Source organism: Pan paniscus, chromosome 2 (assembly GCF_029289425.2).
Source record: "Pan paniscus chromosome 2, NHGRI_mPanPan1-v2.0_pri, whole genome shotgun sequence".
Classification (NCBI taxonomy): Eukaryota; Metazoa; Chordata; class Mammalia; order Primates; family Hominidae; genus Pan; species Pan paniscus.
The window spans coordinates 20,173,016-20,194,301 of record NC_085926.1 but is presented as its reverse complement, the minus strand read 5'-3'; the positions used below and the strand labels follow the sequence as shown (position 1 = coordinate 20,194,301).

The 21,286-nt window shown below is 36.5% G+C and overlaps 1 long non-coding RNA gene across 1 annotated transcript in view; it reads right to left on the bottom strand.

Annotated features, from left to right (window-relative positions):
• Nucleotides 1-11,721: 11,721 nt before the first annotated feature.
• The window catches only part of LOC117979602 (uncharacterized), a 50,456-nt gene continuing 40,891 nt past the window's right edge, over nucleotides 11,722-21,286 (bottom strand). The window contains exon 5 of the long non-coding RNA XR_004670473.3: nucleotides 11,722-14,489. This is a non-coding gene — a long non-coding RNA (uncharacterized LOC117979602). The remainder of the gene's footprint in view (nucleotides 14,490-21,286) is intronic.

Sequence of the window (21,286 nt, the reverse complement as noted above, 5' to 3'; positions counted from 1 at the left end):
TTTAATCCATCTTGAATTGATTTTTGTATAAGGTGTAATGAAGGGATCCAGTTTCAGCTTTCTACATATGGCTAGCCAGTTTTCCCAGCACCATTTATTAAATAGGGAATCCTTTCCCCATTGCTTGTTTTTCTCAGGTTTGTCAAAGATCAGATAGTTGTAGATATGTGGCGTTATTTCTGAGGGCTCTGTTGTATCTAGATTTTTAAGCATTCAAAATATATAAGAAATGTTAATATTGGCTGATATTTTGATAATTCATAGAAGGTAATAAAAAAAGGCTGCTATATTAAACCTGACTTGCACAAGGAGAACATGTGGGCTATGTGGCATGTTCCCATTTCAGAAGTGAACCAGTCGATTGTACATAGTCTCTGGGACTTTATCTTCTTATTTCCTAGTCATAGATCGAAACTTCTGGTTAATAAGTTCTAAATGTCCTTCCAGTCCGTCCATTTTCTCCTGAGGCTGTTAGAGTCCACAGACAGCTAGGATTATTCTGGAACTTAGACGGCTTTGGTCCTGGTGATTTGAACTTTTTCCTGGCAGTTCCTAGTTTGATCTGACTTTTGTCCTCAAACACACAATGCTAGAGACAATCATCCCTCCAGACATCAAGGAATTGTTACTGGATTTTCAGAAACAGATAACAGCTTTCAGACTTTTTTGGGGGGTGGGGAAGAGAGAGTTTCATAAAATGATACTTACCTTTACTATGAGGTAAACACTCTGATTATTTTCTATTTTATTTTTTTCTGTTCTGTTCTGTTTCATTTATTTTTTTTAAACCACTTAGTTCATTTCAAGAGCTTCCAATTGGTCCTAATCCTAAGGGTGAAAATCACTGGGCCAGAAAATATGGAGGCTGCAGGCCGGGCACGGTGGCTCACGCCTGTAATCCCAGCACTATGAGAGGCCGAGGTGGGCGGATTGCCTGAGGTCTGGAGTTCGAGACCAGCCTGACCAACATGGAAAAACCCCATCTCTACTAAAAATACAAAATTAGCCAGACATGGTGGCACAAGCCTGTAATCCCAGCTACTCAGGAGGCTGAGGCAGGAAAATCGCTTTAACCTACGAGGCGGAGGTTGCGGTGAGCAGAGATCGCGCCATTGCACTCCAGCCTGGGCAACAAGAGCGAAACTGGGGAAGGGAGGGGAGGGGAGGGGGAAGAGTGGAGGATGCTAGCTGACAAAAAACGAAAGTAAGAAGCTGAACAAAACTCAAAAATGATCACAGTCAGGTTTTCAGAAATGGAGCAAAGGACTGATCTGTGCAGAATGGGGTATTCAGTTCATATGGGTCCCTTATACAGAGTTTCTGGAAGTGGTGACTTAAAAAAAAAAAAAAAGCAAAGATGATTTAAAATGTGATGTGTTATACGGAACTGACATTAAATAAAGAATGAGATTGCTATTCTTATTTTAGTCATATTCCATTCATTCTGAAGGCCATAATTGTTAATTCTGGCTACAGAAAACTCTTCTTATTTATTTTTGCATTGATCAAATAAGCACATGGAACTATAATTTAAAATAATGGCAAAGGTTTATATAGCCTTCCTTTGTGCCACGAGCTATTTAAAAAACTTTTCACATATTTTATCTCATCTTCTTTATAACTCTGTAAGTTAAGTACAATTAATATTCCCATGGTAGAAATTAAAACACTGAGACTCAGAGAAATTCAGTAACCAGCTCAAGGCCACAAACTGGTAAGCACCAGAGCAAGGATTTGAACCCAGGCAAGCTTGCCTATGCTTTTAAATACCATTCCATGATTCAGAGTCCAAAAGGATAACCAGTGAAAAGTAAGGACTGCTCTACTTTCAGCCATCCACCCACCCTCTTCCCCACACAGAGACAACCACTGTCACTATTTTCTTATAAACACTTCCAGAGATATTCCATATGTATAATAAATAAATATATATGTGTGTTTGGGCCGGGTACAGTGGCTCACGTCTGTGATCCCAGCACTTTGGGAGGCCGAGGCCAGCAGATTACTTGGGGTCAGGAGTTCAAGACCAGCCTGGCCAACATGGTGAAACCCCATCATTACTAAAAATACAAAAAATTAGCTGGGTGTGGTGGTGCGTGCCTGTAATACCAGCTACTCAGGAGGCTAAGGCAAGAGAATCCGTTGAACCCAGGAGGTGGAGTTTGCAGTGAGCCAAGATTGTGCCACTGCACTCCAGCCTGGGTGACAAGAGTGAGACTCCATCTCAAAAAAAAAAAAAAATACACCAAAAAAAAAAATTGTGTATGTGAATGTGTCCTACAAATGAAACTTTTCTCATATAACGATCCACTTCCCATAAAACCAGCCATGGAGTTTTAGCAGCTATTCTATTCTATTCTATTCTATTCTATTCTATTCTATTCTATTCACCGAGTGCAGTGGCTCACACCTGTAGTCCCAGTACTTTGGAAGGACCAATATGGGAGGATCGCTTGAGCCCAGGAGTTCGAGATCAGCCTGGGCAACACCGGGAGACTCTGTCTCTACAAAAAATAAAAATAAATTAGCCAGGCATAGTGGCACACACCTGTGGTCCCAGCTACTCAGGAGGCTGAGGCAGGAGAATCTCTGAGCCCGGGAGGTCCAGGCAGCAGTGAGCCGTGATCATGCTACTGCACTCCAGCCTGTGCAACAGAGCAAAACCTTGTCATAAATATATATATATTCATATATATATGAATGCACAGTAACTTTTGCTAATCATTATTGAGGAGTATTTATTTTATTGTAGTCTTTTGCTACATCAAACAATGCTTCAACAAATCACCTTGTGCATAAGGTCATTTGACACAGTCATAAACAAATCTTCAGGCCACATTCCTAATTGTATAATTTCTAAGTAAATGGATACGGGCATTTTTTTATATCTGTGTTGACAAAAAGAGAGTATGCCTCAGAATTACAGCCTTCAACAATCCACAGTGTCTAGCTAGACCTTAACAACATTTCATTTGTTTTTACTTTTAAGTAAGGTTATCGAGTATTTATGACTAGCGATATTAGTTGTTCACTTATACAAATTATAGAAACCTTATTGACATTAGTGAAACAGTGAGCAAGTCTTTAAAATATTTCTTATATAAATATTAAAGATGGTGCATCAAGGTAGTATTTGAATGATTAAATGTGGAAAGACTTACGATTGCTAATGGTTTCCTTGGACTGCCTGTAACAGGAGACCGAAGAGTGGGAGGTGTATAACCATTTTAAAACACCTGATTTACTTCTATAGTTTTAGTATGTTTAAATAGTTTTACGGTTACAGGAACAGGTACCTCCACTCTCATTGAGTACCACCTGGCTCAAAGTCATTCTTTATAACTAGTTTGACAGCTTTAACCTTATTCAAAATGACAGTACCCTCAGATGTCTTTGCGTGGTGATTTCACCCTCACTCACAGATTATGCTGACCTCTTACTCTGCCTCATGGTAACTCTTGTTTTCCTTCTCCCCAATGCCTAGCAAAGGGTATTTGATAAATGCTGACTACTTAACATGTTTATTCAAGCTTTCCCAAGTAATTGCATCATTGAATTCTATCCATAGACATGTTTCATAGGTTTTTATATACATTGCTGGACTTATAATTTGTCTGCCACTTTCTGCTTGCCAAAACACTCTTGAGTTGAACTATGTGGCCTGTAATATATCTTTAGTGTGTTTAAGATGCCCTTGGGATTCGTTTTATCTTTCCTTTTCCACATAGCTATTCTGAATAAAAATACATGTTTCCACAAAACATATGAACCATATTAGATGTGGTCTTGCCCTGTGAACCTAGATAAGAAGTTTACTTAAGAAAAAAAAAAAAAAAAAAAAAGCATGCCTATGCAATACTTTCCCTGGTTCTTTCACCAAGGAAAGTAACTGCAAAGTATGCTCTTTAGTGATTTCAAAAACACTCTGTTATGAACCTCAAATTGCTTTGGATTTGAATTTGGTTCCAAAATATATTCCATAAGTATTGTATTCTGTTACCTGATATTTCTATATCAAATTATCAGTCAAATATAATGTCCAAATCCATTTACAGAAAATTCTGATCTTTGACCCAGAGGCTGCTTTTCCAAATCCCAGGTTGGAAGCATTTAGTTATACAAACCCTGCACTGTGAACTTATAACCATACTACTGCGAAGTGGCCTTTGCTTCTTTTATATGTTTCCATAAAGATTAAAGTTTAAAACTGTGTTGGAGTCCAAGCATTGCTCACATTATTTCAAGTGTAAAGTGCCACAGCTAATTTTATTTGTAATCCAGTTATTTTTAACAGTATTTCTCTTCTTATTCAAAATATATATTTAATATAGATACTACATTTTGATTATTGGACAAAAATAAAATAATGGTGGAATTATTGACTTCAAGGCTAATAATTCTATCTTTCAAGGTCTACAATCCACCCAAGAAAGATAAACTACAAATTCTGCAAAGAAAAAGAGTCTTAAAACTATCTTAATTTCATTTCAGTGTGTCACATCAGTTTTCAATCTTGTTCAAAGTATCTACTAATGCTAAAAGTGTCAATCTTTTCAATCACTCTGCAAATAAATAGAACCATCTTTTTAAAATCTTTATATTGTTTTTAATATTATTTAAAATATTAGGATGCATATAAGGCTTTCTTTTCCTAGCTAAATAAAGAATATTCCTTTGATACTATTTTACAGTAATTTGACAGCTTTTTGCCTTAATCCAAACAATAAGTGCTTATTGAGGGAAGTAATCGACATCAGATTTTTCCCATTAGGTTTCATATAATGAGCCTGGACTGCCTAGACTTCTTATTTTGTAATAGTATCTGCAGCCACCACTTATTACACACTTGCTATTTGTCTGTGTCTTGTAAATATGAAAACATAGACTATTTTCTATAAACATTACAACGACCCCATGATGTAAATATTATTATTGTCTCCAGTTATGGATAAGGAAATCAGGGTCGGAAAAGTGAAGTATTTCCCCAATTGTGCATATCTCATATGAAGCAGAATTGAGATTTAAGCCCAGGATCTCAAGCCAAATCCTTAAATACCATGCTTGTACACTGCCAAGTTAACAAGGTAGGGCCTTTTGTTTGATGTATATTTAGTCTTACAGAAGGTGAGGAAAAAAAACTTTATTCTAAGGTCATATGTTGCAAAAATAATATTAATCAAGCAGTAAACTACAGGTAGATATTATTGATTTAACAGAAGAAAATTGCTTTTTTTTTAGGAGTCTCGCTCTGTTGCCCAGGCTGGAGTCCAGTGGGGTGATCTCAGCTCACTGCAGCCTCTGCATCCCAGGTTCAAGCAATTCTCCTGCCTAAGCCTCCAGAGTAGCTGGGATTACAGGCATGGGCCACCACGCCCAGCTAATCTTTGTATTTTTTAGTACAGGTGGGGTTTCACCATGTTGGCCAAGCTGGTCTCAAACTCCTGACCTCAAGTGATCCACCTGCCTAGGCCTTCCAAAGAGCTGGGATTACAAGGTGTGAGCCACCATGCCTGGCCTAAAAGAAAATAATTGCTTTTGATGAGCAACTTATCCCTTAATATTGGAAATTACTAAAATATATATTACTAATAACTGGTCAGTGTCTTTCACTTTTATCCTATGTTAATTTATTCTTCATTTAATTCCATTGTTTCCTGATTGTTTTTCAATTTTGTGTTTCATTGTGACCTCTATTTTCTTTTCTTTTTGTACCCGTTAAGTCTACATTAGGTATTAATGGTACAGTGATGTAGAATTTAATTCCAAGTGGAGATAGATCTTTATATGTATTATGATTATGTGCCTCCCTTTCTCTATGTATATACATCCTCTCTAGCTGTATATAAAATTCTTCTTAAGAAACAGAACATTGGTTTATTCAGAACTACATCCTCTACAATTTAAAAGCTTTCAGGAGCCATTTTATATTTGCAGAATATCTCAATTGTTTTGAGTGGCTTTTCAAAACAAGATACTACAGCCAGGATTTTTTTTTTTCCAAAAGGCACCTGGAATTAGAGACAGAATTGGCACTCTGGGCTATTAAATCAAAACTCCCCCATCTGTTTCTTAATACCCTTGCAACATGGAGCCCAAAGGTTTAAATAGACAGCCAAGTATTTATCCATTGGGCTAAATTTCTACTTACCTTTGAATATGGCACTTTATCACTGCTGTGTTGTACTGTATTAGTCATATAAAGTCATATGTAGCTAAAATACAACTGCATTCACTTTAGAAAATACCTGGAAGTGAAATGCATGGGAGAAATATGCTCAAACACTATAATATGTTGGTTAGATGGCTTTTCTTCAAATGTATTGCAGCATTTGGTCTGTAGTGTGGCAAAGGTGTACAAAAAATAGAAACTGACAGATTTTTAAAAATTCCTTATATAGACATCATAAAAGGGTAACAGACATGGCTTAATTCATTTACTAAGTTTTTGTTTAATTAGTTGATAATATTTAACTATCAAAATGCTTATGTGAAAACCCAGATTTCCAGCATTTTTTTATCGTAAGATCTGATTACCATGAGCTGAGTCTCTGCTGTCCCTTAGTCAGAGGATGGACCTCCAATTTGCTATTGTCTCCCCTCGCCTGCTTCACTGATTTGTATTACCTTCCTAACTTGTGTTGAAGATGGAATTTGTGGCTCTGTAAGAACTTAATGGACTCTGAAAGATGCCACAGGAAATTTGACTCAATACAGTGAAGTATGGTGAGGCCAGTGACAGATTAACTCATTACTAACAAAACCACAATAAAATGCATTATACGCACTGGTCAGCCGAGCCTTGGACAACTAGATAGATCTAAAGCATCATAATTCATGAAAGCTCTATAATATTAATAACAGATTTGCCCCACCTGAGATTTTTTTCCCCTCAACAAAAGTATCAAAAACAAGATAAATTAAGAAATTTTAGAGAACTTAGGTTTTTAGCATGTCAGTAAATATTCGCTGTTTTTCCAAAGGTCTAGAAACCCTTGACTGAAGTGGGCTTTTCCACCTACAACTGGGTCATTTTAATACCTAAGGAAACTGCAAAATGCTTCTATTCTTAGCAGAGTCCTCTGAACCAAAAATGACTGATGGAGCAAATACAGACTCCAAAAGTGTGCCCAAGAAAGGAAAGGAAATCCCTAAATCTAATCCCAAACAGATTACTTCTAAAGAGTTCCTCCAGTAAATAAAAGAAACAATATAAATTGCAACTTTCAAAAAAACTCTCATTTGTTTATTTTTACACCATTTGTGAAGAAATGTTAGTAAGAGGTAACATTCTGGAGTCTTCCACAGTTACAGTCCTGTCTTAAATCTCAATATGATGTACAACTGTCAAGACCAAGATAGAACTTGACCTAATTATGACAGTATCTTTCCATCACAATAGCACTGATTAAGGGCTTAGTTTACATTTAGACAATTCTCTACCTTTAAATGGCATTTATATTAATTCATCTTATGTTGCTGACAGAAAAGCTCAGTCATAATGCATTGTCAGGTGTTTTTATCTCATGCAAGAGCTTGCTCTCATGAGCAATTATAATCTAATTAAAGTCATTAATGTTTATTCCTTTGGGAAATATAGTTATTCATAGACATCAGAATCTTTTATGTTTTCCCACCACTATATAATTCATATTTTGTTTCTCACTTCTAAGACTCTTCAGGAGTTATTTTCCTGTCACCCTAAAATAGAAATATACCCTTTGGCAATGTTTTCAACATTTGCCAAAGCTATTTGCAGTTAAATTGAATAAAAAATGAATAATGTGTTTATTAGGAGTCTCAGGAGCAGAGATGCAACTTTTCTCATTATGTTATATCAGCTACATGATATTAATAATTTTATAACATAAATAGTAGATTAAGTTTTGAAACGTCATAACATCTACAGGAACATACCTGGACCGGAAATTCTTCCACATAGTGGCAATATCCTTTAAATCAACATAAAAATACAAATATGGTATAAACTTTTAAAATTTAATTTTCCTGGGAAGTGTTTTTATTTTTTAAAACTAGGATGCATTTTTGTATTGATATTATAATATTTCTATGAACACATTCTCCAATATACCTAGAGGGTCCTTAACTAAATAATACATGTATTAGAAAAGAAAGACAACAAAATTTTTTATACTGTTTACCTATCATTGCACAAGTCATATACTCTATTTCGAAGGACAAATAAGCATAAATGTTAATAGACAATAATGATACAACTTTTTGAGCATTTACTGTGCCCGCCACTGGTTTAAATGTTTCATCCACCTCATTAAATCCTCATATCTTATTAGGATTATCCTCTTTTAACAGGGGAAACTGGAGCACCAAAAGATTAAGTAACTTGTCAAAAGTCAATCAGCTAGTAAATGATGGAGCCAGAATACAGCTGACTCTAGTGCCTGGACTTCCACCATCTGTTCCTATGCTATACTGTCTCCCAAATTTAGAGCTTCTCCCTTTTTGAAGCTGTAGTTATTCAAGTGCTATCTATGAGTTCTGAACCTTCCTGACATTCATTGAATGACTGCTTCTGTGACACTATTGCAAAGTAGTTAAAATAAGTATATATTCAGCCACCATGCCTGCCACTTTACAAACTGCATGGATCTAGGCTTGTTATTTAAACTCTCTAAGCCTCAGTTTTTCATTCATAAAATGGTACGTACCTCATAGAGCTGTTCAGAAAATTAAACAAAGAATGCAAGTAAAGCATTTCACTAAATGTCTGGCTCATAGAAAGCAATCGATAGATGTTAACTATTACTATGGCTTTAGTGTTCAAGTGCATGCATAAGGTGCTCTTTTAAGGAGTCAAGAGACTTCCAGGAATCATCAAATAAAAACACAATTTCACGTCTGATACAAGGCTGTGTTGCTTTTGTTTTTGTTTTTGTTTGTTTAAACACTAAAACAGGGAGCCTTTCAACAATGTGGATATTATCCATGAAATAAATAATCAATGATCTTACTGCTGGAGTTGCAGATTTTTCTGGTAGATTAAGACTACAAATTAAATAGGGAAGTAGCTATGCCTTTCAAGCTGTTGTTTTTAAAAAAACAGTACTTCTTAATGGTATATAAGTATAATGGTGAATCAGAAATATTTTGTAAGAATTTTGTAAAAATCTGTAAGACAGTCCTAACACTGTCTTTAGTACTCTTTACTAAAAGCCAATAAATGATACTTAGAAAATAAGGTCTTGAAATAACATCCCTATGGTTATGTCCTCCTTGTCTATATGGCAAATATTTTTAAGAATATTTTTACCCAAATTTACTATCCTTTCATCTATGAATGTTACTGTTAGTGGTTCCCAAACTTTAAATCACCCTAAAGATGATGACGATTTTAATCAAGTGAGGTACGTTATTGATAAAAGGATTTCAAAAAGGTAGAATTACTGCGATACTAAAGAGTTTTAGGTTTCAGGGTCCCTCATTTGCATGGGGTCCTTCCAAGACCCTGGGATGTTGAGTGGGAGATACATTTGGTTTGAGTTTAATGTGCATTATTTATGTGGCTCACAGTCACTTCCCTGTATAGTTAAGTTATTGCTGGCTTTCCTAGTATAGAAATGGATTCCAAAAATACTCCTAATGCCCACTGTGGTGAGTTATCCAGCATTTTTTTTGCAAAGGTGAGAGACAGAGTCCTATCATGATATGAATATGCCTATGGTAGTCAAAACTGGAATTATGTGAGAAGAAATTAGACTGTGAATGTATGGAACCATAAGTTGGTATATGGAAAATAATTATACAGATGTGTTGGCAGTTATTTAATAAAAATATAATTTCTCTGAATCTTTCACTGTTTGAGGGTTTTCTCCCAGCTTTTTAAATCATTCAATCGGTTACTTTTTTCTAATTTTAAATAAATGTGGACTTTTATGCTTAACTTTGCATTTGTAATTTTGTATCCTTTTACATAAAAGAACTCAAACCACATAGGCTTTAGTCCCACAAAACCTGGATCTACCTTGACCATAATATGTAATAGAAGACTGATTATCCTATTTCCCCACTTTTCCCAAATAGAATTATCTTAAGGTCAAATAAAATCTTTCTCACTGCAAAAAAAAAAAAGGCTTCTATGAAAAAATAAAAGTATAAGAGAATCAGAACCCAGCCAAATTAGGAATAGGAAATCTTTAAAAATCCTCATTTGGGCACAGTGGCTCAAGGTCTGGCAGAAGGATCACTTGAACCCGGAGGTCAAGGCCACAGTGAGCTGTGATTGCTTCACTGCAGTCCAGCCTGGATGACAGAGTGAAACCCTGTCTCAAAAAAAAAATTAATTTAAATTTATAAAGTTAAAAATACAAAAAACTCAATTACTGTTCTTCACATGTCAACATAATGATCCATAAATACATTAATTTCAGCATCCATTCACATAGTCAAGGTATGCAATAATTTTATCTGAGCTAACACCTTTTAAGTATGAAAGATATTAATCTAATTTTAAAATTAGTCTTTTTGGAATATGCCTAGTACCTGAGAGAAAAGGTTGGCACAATTTAACCTTGATAAAGGCACAAAACTATACACACCCATGTATAAATACAAATGCAAAAATCTTCAATTTTTCAATTTTGGGAAGACCAAAGTAAGAATGGCTACAATCCAGAATTTTCCAAAAGCGTTAAATTCATTCCAGGGAAGGATTGCCTGAGTCTATAGCAGTCTTCATTTACTGGTCACCCTAAAATTTCATCTAAAGAGTTTTGGTCAATATTTGAACTGATCTAAAATTTCCACCCTGCCCAGGGAACCCCAGAAGCTGGTATTCATCACCAAACACTTGTATAATATCCATTGAGCATTTTGTTCCAGGCATCATAAGCTACCTAAAAGCCCATCTTGATTTTACAGTAATTGACATAGCAAGTGAAATGATACTGGGCTATTAAGTGCCATATGAAATGTGTGAAAACGTCACTGAATCAATAGATGATATATTCATTTAAACTAACTCCTGGGGCAGGGTGTGGGGAAGGCATTGAATTCAGCATGATGAAAAGATTGTAATTTATTAACTGTAATCAGTAAATGCCCATAAGTTTGGCATTTACTCATACTCTGGCACAATAATAAAGAAAACCATAAAACCAGATTCCCCAAAGGCTAAGTACTTCAATATTTGGCAGCTGGGGGTAATAGTCTTACATTTTGCCATGAAACCATTTTCTCCAAGAAATCTGCCGAAAGAGGATATTGGAATTACATAGTATTCTAGCTCCACCAAGTGACAGCTTTATATTGTTACTGCATTGCTGCTACTCATCGGCCAACCTCTGATGGGTACACTAACAAAATTATGCATTCTACTTACAACATGCTCATTCAGCTAGCCAGACTTGAGGGGATTTTTTTCCTATTCAATCATGATGCAAAAAAAATTGCATTTGTACTTCTAAAATTCTAGTCTCAGTTTGGTCTTCCTAATATGTATGTTTGAAATCGAAAATCTTATATAATTATTTGCAATTTATTATGTCACATTCCATTCCAAGTTTATGACTACTTTTGTTGAAAAAGTATGGGATACAATTTTACTATTCTACACAGACATTTGCGTTTTAGAAATTAAAGTTTATGTAATTCAAAGTAGTTATCTTTCTTTAAAAATCTACAAAGAAAACAAGTAAGAATCGTGGACATTTTTAAAGAACAGTAATTTTCTGGCTCAGAATTCTTGTTTATAAGCTACAGAATAATAGGAGAGCTTTTTTGTCAAATAAAAGGCTATATTATATTTCTTTTAAAAGTAGCATATGTTCATTATTTGAAATAAATAATTAACTTATGACACAGGAATATATTTTTAAAAGAGAACAAAAAATTTAAAATTATTCATAATTTCTTCACCCAAAAGTATCCAATATTATATTCTAGTGGATAATATCAGGTTATTTGCTAAACATATATTTACATATGTATTGGGAGGTACAAAAATAGCATGCTATAATACAAGCTATTTTGTAGTATGCTTCTTTTTTTTTCTTTTTTTGCATTTTCTTTTCTACATGCACAGCTGTGAGCTTTTTTCTTCAGGAAGGTTATAATGTATAATATTGTATTACACAGCTGCGTAGTATATCAATGTATGAACATATTCTTACTGTATATCCAATGTCCAATTGTTAAACCTTTTTGTTGCTGCCAGTTTTCCTCTATAACAGGCAACTCTGAATATACAATTTTGCATGATATAGTTTTATTAATATCAGATTAAAGTACCTTTAAAGCAAAAAGCATTATTAACAAAAAAGAATTACTACTTCATGTTTAAAAGGGTCATTTCACCAAAATAACAGAAAAATTTTAACTTGTCTACATCTAAAGCATAACTTTAAAAGCAAAAATTGACAGAACCAAATGATGTTGACATTATATAAGGAATTCATACAGAGAGTTTTACGTATATAGGAAATTATATAAGGATTTTTACACTTTTGATTATTGCTAGGTAAGAGTATATTCTTACCCTCAAAATGGTAAGAATGTAGAAAATTTATATATATATTCAATGTTCATTTATTATTTCATAATTTAAATTTTAAAAAGTAAAAGGATATCCTTTTACCAAACTACAAAAATAAATGGATTGAGAATGAACCTTCTCAGCTGACTAGAAAATTGCACACATTCTACCTCCTAAATCATGTGAAGAAATGAAGAGTTCTCAAGAAACTTAAAGCTAGGAGACTGAAATTGATAAGCACTAGTGAATAGCAGCAGGGACCATATTTTCTGAACCATCCATTATGGGTGCCCCAAATGAGTCCCCACTGAGTAATGGTGTGTATTCCAAATGTTTTAAGTCAATTTTTTGGAACTCAGGATACATTATTCTCATAGAAATAATGTTGCAGACAATGTATTAATAGAATAGCCCACACAAGTCCACTTAACTCATACTATAGATGAATTATATTGTTAACTAACAGGCCCACAGAACCCAACCATCATCAACAGTATTGTTTCTCAGGGAAAATTAATACCAACTTCACCCCAAACAGCATAGTGCTTGTTTCCCCTAATGTAGCTCTAGGAATGAGAAGGTAAACTTTCCCCCACATGCTAACCAAAGCCACAGGGCTGGAATTCCAGTGACTCTAGAGGTTCTTGGAAGGAAATTTAGGAAATAAAAAAGCATCCCACAGTTCTAGCCCTCCCTCACCCACTACCCCAACCAAATCTGCCCAGCTAGACAGTCTCAGACACAACCAATGATAGCGAAGAAGAGTCCTGAGCACACCCAGAAGCTGCAATATCAGAACTTTTCATCCATTCCCAGTATGCTTTGTGAAGAGAACCTATGGCAACCAGGCCTAGAAATGACTGCTCTGGTCAAGATTCTTGTCTAAGGTAAGTATTTGAGTTCAGTATTCAATCAAGGGCTGTCTGAACTGTAGCAAATAAATATTACCAATAGGAGATTGGGGGATAATAAGACATTCCCTTACCTGAAGCAGCAGAGACCAAGAACACATTATTGGGCCAGGGAGGCCCATCGGCCTGTCATTCACAGCACAGGATTGTGGGTAAATGGACTTTCTCTAGATACTCTGTAACACCCTTGGGAGACAAGTGGGTGACAGGTACAATCCCTCCATTTTTCACCAAGCGTAAATGAAGCCCAGAAAGTGTAGGTGGCAGAGTTCCAGAAAGCTTTTCAAAAAGTAAGAAGCTAACCTTCCAAAGCCGGCCACTTTTCTTTCTAGGTGAAAAGTCTTGCATCAAGTACAAGTATTTCATGTTAAGACTTGCTAAAAAGTCTTTAGGGATTTGTTGGTAAAGCATTGCTCAGGTCTCAGGGGGAATAAAATAGCAATTTATAACTGGGACATTTTGCAAATGTTTCAACTCTCAGCATAGCTAATTATGCTTCCTAGGGCTTTTCCTAGAATTTTCTTGACTATTTGAATTAGTGATAAATTACTTGAATATTTCTTCTGATTACACATGAAATCAAACTTTCTTACTTCTAGAGTTTTTCTCCCTCTACTTCTTTCCTAATTATCTGGACTAATCAGAAAGAACACTGATATCTACTCTGATTTCTAAGAAATATGTGATATATAATTTTTATCCACACGTCAGACTTACCAAATTCATCTTCCAACTCTAGGAAAGATAGTCTTATGATCTACTTTATGTTCAAATTATCTTTATAAATTATATTTTATTATGTAAGTCCATCTTTTCATCCCAAGTAGGACTTCTCAGAAATCTCCTTGGACTGAAAGAAGTAATAGTTATTGAAATACAGTATTTCAAAAAAAGATGACAAATACACAACATAGAAAAGAGAAAGAGAAAAAAACTGGCAGAATCATAACAATAGAGGTCTCTTACTCTCGTTATTTAAGCCATAGAAATTCTAGTTACACTTTCAGCTGGCATCTCAATTGAAGTTCTTTAAGGCATTCAGCATGTCAACCTTCTCAGGATGTTTCTTCATCCTAAGGAAAAGAGTAATGTGCACTTCAGAAGTGTTCACTTTTTAAAAATTCATTTCTGAAAATAGATGCTAGCCTTCTCTGACTTCGTTTGTAGTCAAGTATAAGGTCCTTAACGCTCACTGTCTCCTGGGATAATTAGCTAGACAAGTAATTCAAAGTAACACAAATGCCAAAGAAGAACAATAAGAAAACTGGCCATTTTTGCTGGGTGAGTTATGGCTCCTAATGTCTCTGCTGTCATTTGGAATGTGTGAACCATGCTGGTAAATAAATGAAAAAGCCATAGGTGGCCACACAATCACAATGGTCAGGGGCAGGACAATGAATAAGGGAGAATAAGCTGGATCAGGGAACAAAGAAAGGGACTAGAGGCAAAATGAACTTCTTTCTTTCCATTAATCACAAGACTTTGTGCCTCTTTCTTCTCTATGACATACAATTTCCCCCTAAATCTGAGACTGATATCTAAGAATAAAAAGTGCATTTTAGTCTGGAGTTATTTTGCCACCAACCAGAGGACCAGTCACCCACAGAAACAGGGGCTGCCAGATTCTCACAGCTGCCCAGAATCAGCAGCTATGAAAAAGAGAAGCCTGCTGATTTTGCTGTCCTGTGCAGAAGAGGGGCAGCTTCATTATAGACGCCTCCAAGGCAAGTTGGAAGTGAGAATAGGTTGACTCCAAACAGAGCTGCAGTGAGAATGGGTTGACTCCAAACAGAGCTGGAGAGAGAATCTACCATGTACTAATGACAAGAGAAAAATAAAGTCAAGAAAATAAAGAAATAAAGAAAAGTAAAGTCACAAGTAGCTTCAAGAATCTTGCCTGCAAGAATCTTATTTCAATATATGTAACTTGGGTTTTTATTTTCTCAGTTTCTCTACCACTATTTTTTCATACAGTAGGCCACGTGTGTGTACATTGAATAAATGAATGGGATGTGGTCAGCTTCTCCCTACTAATGCTTCAAATCTTTACTGATGCTGGAGCTTAATAATGCTTACAGAAATTGTTTGGAGTTGTAAAAACATTCAGGGATATAGATTTGTCAAAGAATATTAATTTATGTGAAGAGATAGACACAGTATATTGCTAAATTAACAATACAGTACAACAATTGTATATTGCTAAATTAAAAACAACAGTACACAAAACATAGTTATACTATGTTACTATTTTAGATACAATTATATATTCATTCATTCCATCAACAAATATTTATTGAGCTTCTACTCACTATTAAATTCATAACAATCTTTTGCCCTTGAAGATTAAATGGGGAGGAAGTAGAGAATCAACAATGACAATAAATAATAGACGTAATAAAATAAGTACATTACATAGTCTGTTAGAAAATCCTAAATTCTGTTAAGAAAAGCACAGTGAAGCAGGACAATGGGGATTGGAAGCAGGCATTGGAGGTGGGGATGAAATGTGGAAATGGGTTGCAGTTTTAAATAGAGTGGTCAGGATAGGCAATTTTTGAATGTGGGATTTGAGCACAGACTAGAAGGCGAGGAGGTATGAGGGAGATTACCCCACTTGGAAAAGACAGCCAGAGCAAAGGCCTGAAGGTGGGTGTGCCTGAGGTGCATAAGCAACAGCAATGAGGTGACTGTGTCTAAAGAAGAGGAAACAAGTGAGAGAAAAGAAAGTTAGATAGGTACTAAAGGTATCAGATGATGTGGGTCCTTATACGACAAATGTAGTATTTTTTAATATTAATACTAGAAAGGCACAAGCTAAAATAATTTTCTTTTTTGCTGTTTTAGAGTTGCAAATAATTTATATTTTCATTGTTCTTTTCTATGTACTGCTTTAAAAATTAGGAAAATAAGTTATCATAAGAAACAATTTTAATAAAATTTAGAATGAATTCAAGTTATGCTAATCCCTCATTCCCTATCACTGCTATGAAGATGGTATACCTTAAAAGTTCAGGCTATGGGCTGGGCGCAGTGGCTCATGCCTGTAATCCCAGCACTTTGGGAGGCCAAGGCGGGTGGATCATGAGGTCAGGAGATTGAGACCATCCTGGCTAAAACGGTGAAACCGTCTCTACTAAAAATACAAAAAAAAAAAAAAAAATGAGCCGGGCGTGGTGACAGGCACCTGTAGTCCCAGCTACTCGGGAGGCTGAGGTAGAAGAATGGTGTGAACCCAGGAGGCGGAGCTTGCAGTGAGCCGAGATCACGCCACTGCACTCCAGCCTGGGCAACAGAGGCTACAGTAACCAAAACAGCATGCTACTGGTACCAAAACAGAGATATAGATCAATGGAACAGAACAGAGCTCTCAGAGATAACGCTGCATATCTACAACTATCTGATCTTTGACAAACCTGAGAAAAACAAGCAATGGGGAAAGGATTCCCTGTTTAATAAATGGTGCTAGGAAAACTGGCTAGCCATATGGAGAAAGCTGAAACTGGATCCCTTCCTTACACCTTATACAAAAATTAATTCAAGATGGATTAAAGACTTAAACGTTAGACCTAAAACCATAAAAACCCTAGAAAAAAACCTAGGCATTACCATTCAGGACATAGGCATGGGCAAGGACTTCATGTCTAAAACACCAAAAACAATGGCAACAAAAGCCAAAATTGACAAATGGGATCTAATTAAACTAAACAGCTTCTGCACAGCAAAACAAACTACCATCAGAGTGAACAGGCAACCCACAAAATGGGAGAAAATTTTTGCAACCTACTCATCTGACAAAGGGCTAATATCCAGAATCTACAATGAACTCAAACAAATTTACAAGAAAAAAACAAACAACCCCATCAAAAAGTGGGCAAAGGACATGAACAGACACTTCTCAAAAGAAGACATTTATGCAGCCAAAAAACACATGAAAAAATGCTCACCATCACCGGCTATCAGAGAAACGCAAATCAAAACCACAATGAGATACCATCTCACACCAGTTAGAATGGCAATCATTAAAAAGTCAGGAAACAACAGGTGCTGGAGAGGATGTGGAGAAATAGGAACACTTTTACACTGTTGGTGGGACTGTAAACTAGTTCAACCATTGTGGAAGTCAGTGTGGCAATTCCTCAGGGATCTAGAACTAGAAATACCATTTGACCCAGCCATCCCATTACTGGGTATACACCCAAAGGACCATAAATCGTGCTGCTATAAAGATACGTGCACATGTATGTTTACTGTGGCACTATTCACAATAGCAAAGACTTGGAACCAACCCAAATGTCCAACAATGATAGACTGGATTAAGAAAATGTGGCACATATACACCATGGAATACTATGCAGCCATAAAAAATGATGTCCTTTGTAGAGACATGGATGAAATTGGAAACCATCATTCTCAGTAAACTATCACAAGAACAAAAAACCAAACACCACATATTCTCAATTCATAGATGGGAATTGAACAATGAGAACACATGGACACAGGAAGGGGAACATCACACTCTGGGGACTGTTGTGGGACGGGGGGAGGGGGAGGGATAGCTTTAGGAGATATACCTAATGCTAAATGATGAGTTAATGGGTGCAGCACACCAGCATGGCACATATATACACATTTAACTAACTTGCACATTGTGCACATGTACCCTAAAACTTAAAGTATAATAATAATAAAAGAAAAAAAAAGTTCAGGCTATGAGCACACATCTTGTAAGCCACAGTCTTTCTCCCCATAACACAGAAGATAAAAGAGAATCAATAGTCTCATGCAGCTCAAAGAACAGAGCTCACCCACACTAGGGCTGTTGCTCATTAGAGCCAGTGTCTCCAGTGGTTTCATCTGACAGACTCAGTGCCCTGCCATGTAGGCCTGTGACAGCCCCACCTGACCAATTCCTGCCTTAGCTGCTCCATTCAACAAACACTGACTGAGCACATATTACCAGGAATATGGATCTCTGCCACTGTGGACACAAAATCTAAGAGACTATCTGCTAAACCAACAATTACAGTAAGCTGTAATAAAAGATATAATAAAGGTAAATAGAGGGTGTCCCCAGAAGAATAGCCTGAGCATGGTGTGGGAAGGATAAGAAAGCCTTCCAGGAAGGGAATGGCTGAGGTCAATCTTAAAGGATAAATGGGAATGAGGCAGCAGGATGGGTGGGCAGGCAACTTGGCAGAGAAGACAACTTCTGCAAAGGCATAAAAACAAAAGACAGACGTGTTTCTCAGACATTAATGTGAATATAAACCGCTAGAAGATGTTAAAATGTAGGTTTGGGTTCAGTAGGTCAGGGTGAGGCCTGAGATTTTGCATTTCTAACAAATTCTTAGGTGTTGCCAACACTGCTGGCTGAAGGACCACATCTGCTGGATGGGGACCACGCTTTGCAATACTGGAACTAGAGCAGTGTGTTTCCAAACTTTGCTGTATACTGGAATCATCTGGAGACTTTTTAAAAGTACTGATGCCTGGATCCACCCTCAGACATTCAGATACAGTGGATCTGAGATGCAACTTGCACATCAGAGTTTTTTAAGTCTCTCCCAGGTGGTCCTATCATGCAGCAACATTTGGGAATCATTGACATTCAAAAAAACAAAAGAGGATCCAATTCCTGTGGGGAATTGGAAGGAAATGTAATGCGTGAGGTCAGCAGGTGCCAATCAAAAAGATCCCCCAAATTATCATACTAGGAAGTCTGGAGATATATATCTCATCTCTTGAATAGCTAATAAATTCTCAAAACTATAACATGAAAATCCAAACTCCTGATTTTCACTCCCCCAACATAAACATCATAAAAAGCTTTGCCCCATGTTTAGTCTTTCCCATCTCAGTAAATCTCAGCTTTTCCTTCCCGGTACTCAAGGAGTCTTCCTTGAAGCCTACTCCCCACCTCCAAATGAGCAGTAAATCCTATCAGCTTTACCTTCTAAATACATCCAAAACTGTCTGAGATTTCTTCAAAATAATATAGTAGGAGGATTGAATAGGTAATAAACAAGAGAAAATTTGTCCTGAGTTACTAATTTTTTTGAAGTTGGAGGGGTTTCTTATATTCTTCTCTTCACTTCCATACATATTCTGTTTTCCACCATGAAAAGTTTTTATATGGATTTTTACCATCTTTGTCACTACTGCAAAGGTCTAAGGCACTCCCAGCTCTTGGGTGCGTTATGGCAAATGCTCCTTAATTGCCTCCTAAGCCCTTTCTAATGGCTTTCTGTCTTGCCCCATTTCCAGCTCTTCTCCACAAAGCAACAGAGGTATCCAGTTCAGTAGACTCATATTACTCCTCCACTCAAAACTCTCCAATGGCTTCCCAACTCACCCACAACAAAAACTAAAATCTCCACAATAGTCCATAATCTGCACGGACCCTGCACCATTTCTTTTTACCTCTTTGATCTTATTTTCTACTTATTTCTTCACTTTAAAGATACAAGCCTTCTTACTTTTTCTTCAAAACCGCAAGACGTTTCCCCTCCTTGTTGCCTGTGAGGTGATTGCTACCTCTACCTGGAATGCTTTCCTCCTAGATATCCTCATGGCTTGTCCTCACCTCCCTCAGGTCCTCACTCAAATACCATTGCCTTTGTGAGACTTTTCTGACTTTTCCATTCTCTTTGTTTTTAATTGACATATAATAATTGCACATATTTATGAGTTACAGTGTGATGTTTCAATGTGTATATATATTGTACAATGATCAATCAGGGTGATTAGCATACCCATCACCTCAAACACTTGTCATTTCTTTGTGGTAAGAACATTCAAACTCCACTCTTCTAGCTATTTTGAAGTATGCAATACATTATTGTTGACTATAGTCATCTTACTAAGCAATAGAACACCAGAACTAACTTCTCCTCTCCTACCTGTTACTTTGTACCTGTTGACCAATCTCCCACCATTCTCCTTCCCTGTACTCTCCCCAGCTTCTGGTAACCACTATTCTACTCTCTACTTCTATATAAGATCAAGTTATTTAGATCTCACATATGAGTGAGATCATGAGGTATCTGTTCTTTTTTCTTTTCTTTTTCTTTTTTTTTTTTTGAGACGGAGTCTCGCTCTGTTGCCAGGCTGGAGTGCAGTGCCACAATCTCGGCTCACTGCAACCTCCACCTCCCAGGTTCAAGCGATTCTCCTGCCTCAGCCTCCCAAGTAGCTGGAACTACAGGCACGTACCACCACGCCCAGCTAATTTTTGTATTTTTAGTAGAGATGAGGTTTCACCATGTTGGCCAGGATGGTCTCGATCTCTTGACCTCGTGATTCACCCGCCTCAGCCTCCCAAAGTGCTGGGATTACAGGCATGAGCCACTGCGTGGGCCCAGTATCTGTTGTTCTGTACCTAGCTTATTTCACTTAATGTCCTCTAGTTTGATCCATGTGGTTAAAAGTGACAGAAATTCACTCTTTTTATGGCTGAATCGTATTCCATTAGGTATATATACCACATTTTATCCATTCATCCATTGGTGGATATTTGGATATTTAGATTGATTCCATATCTTGCCTATTATGAATAGTGCTGCAATAAACATTGCAGTGCAGATATCTATTTGACATACTGATTTCATCTCCTTTGGATATACACCAGTAGTAGGACTGTTGGATCACATAGTAGTTCTAGTTTTAGTTTTTTCTTATTTTTCTGTTTCTTGCATAGACAGGGTTTCACTATTTTGCCCAAGCTGGTCTTCAAGAAATCTTCCCTCCTCAACCTCCCAAAGTGCCAGAATTACAGGAATGAGCCACCACATCCACCTTTATTTGTAATTTTTTGAGGAATCTCCATACTGTTTTCTATAATGGCTGTACAAATTTACATCCCCACCAACAG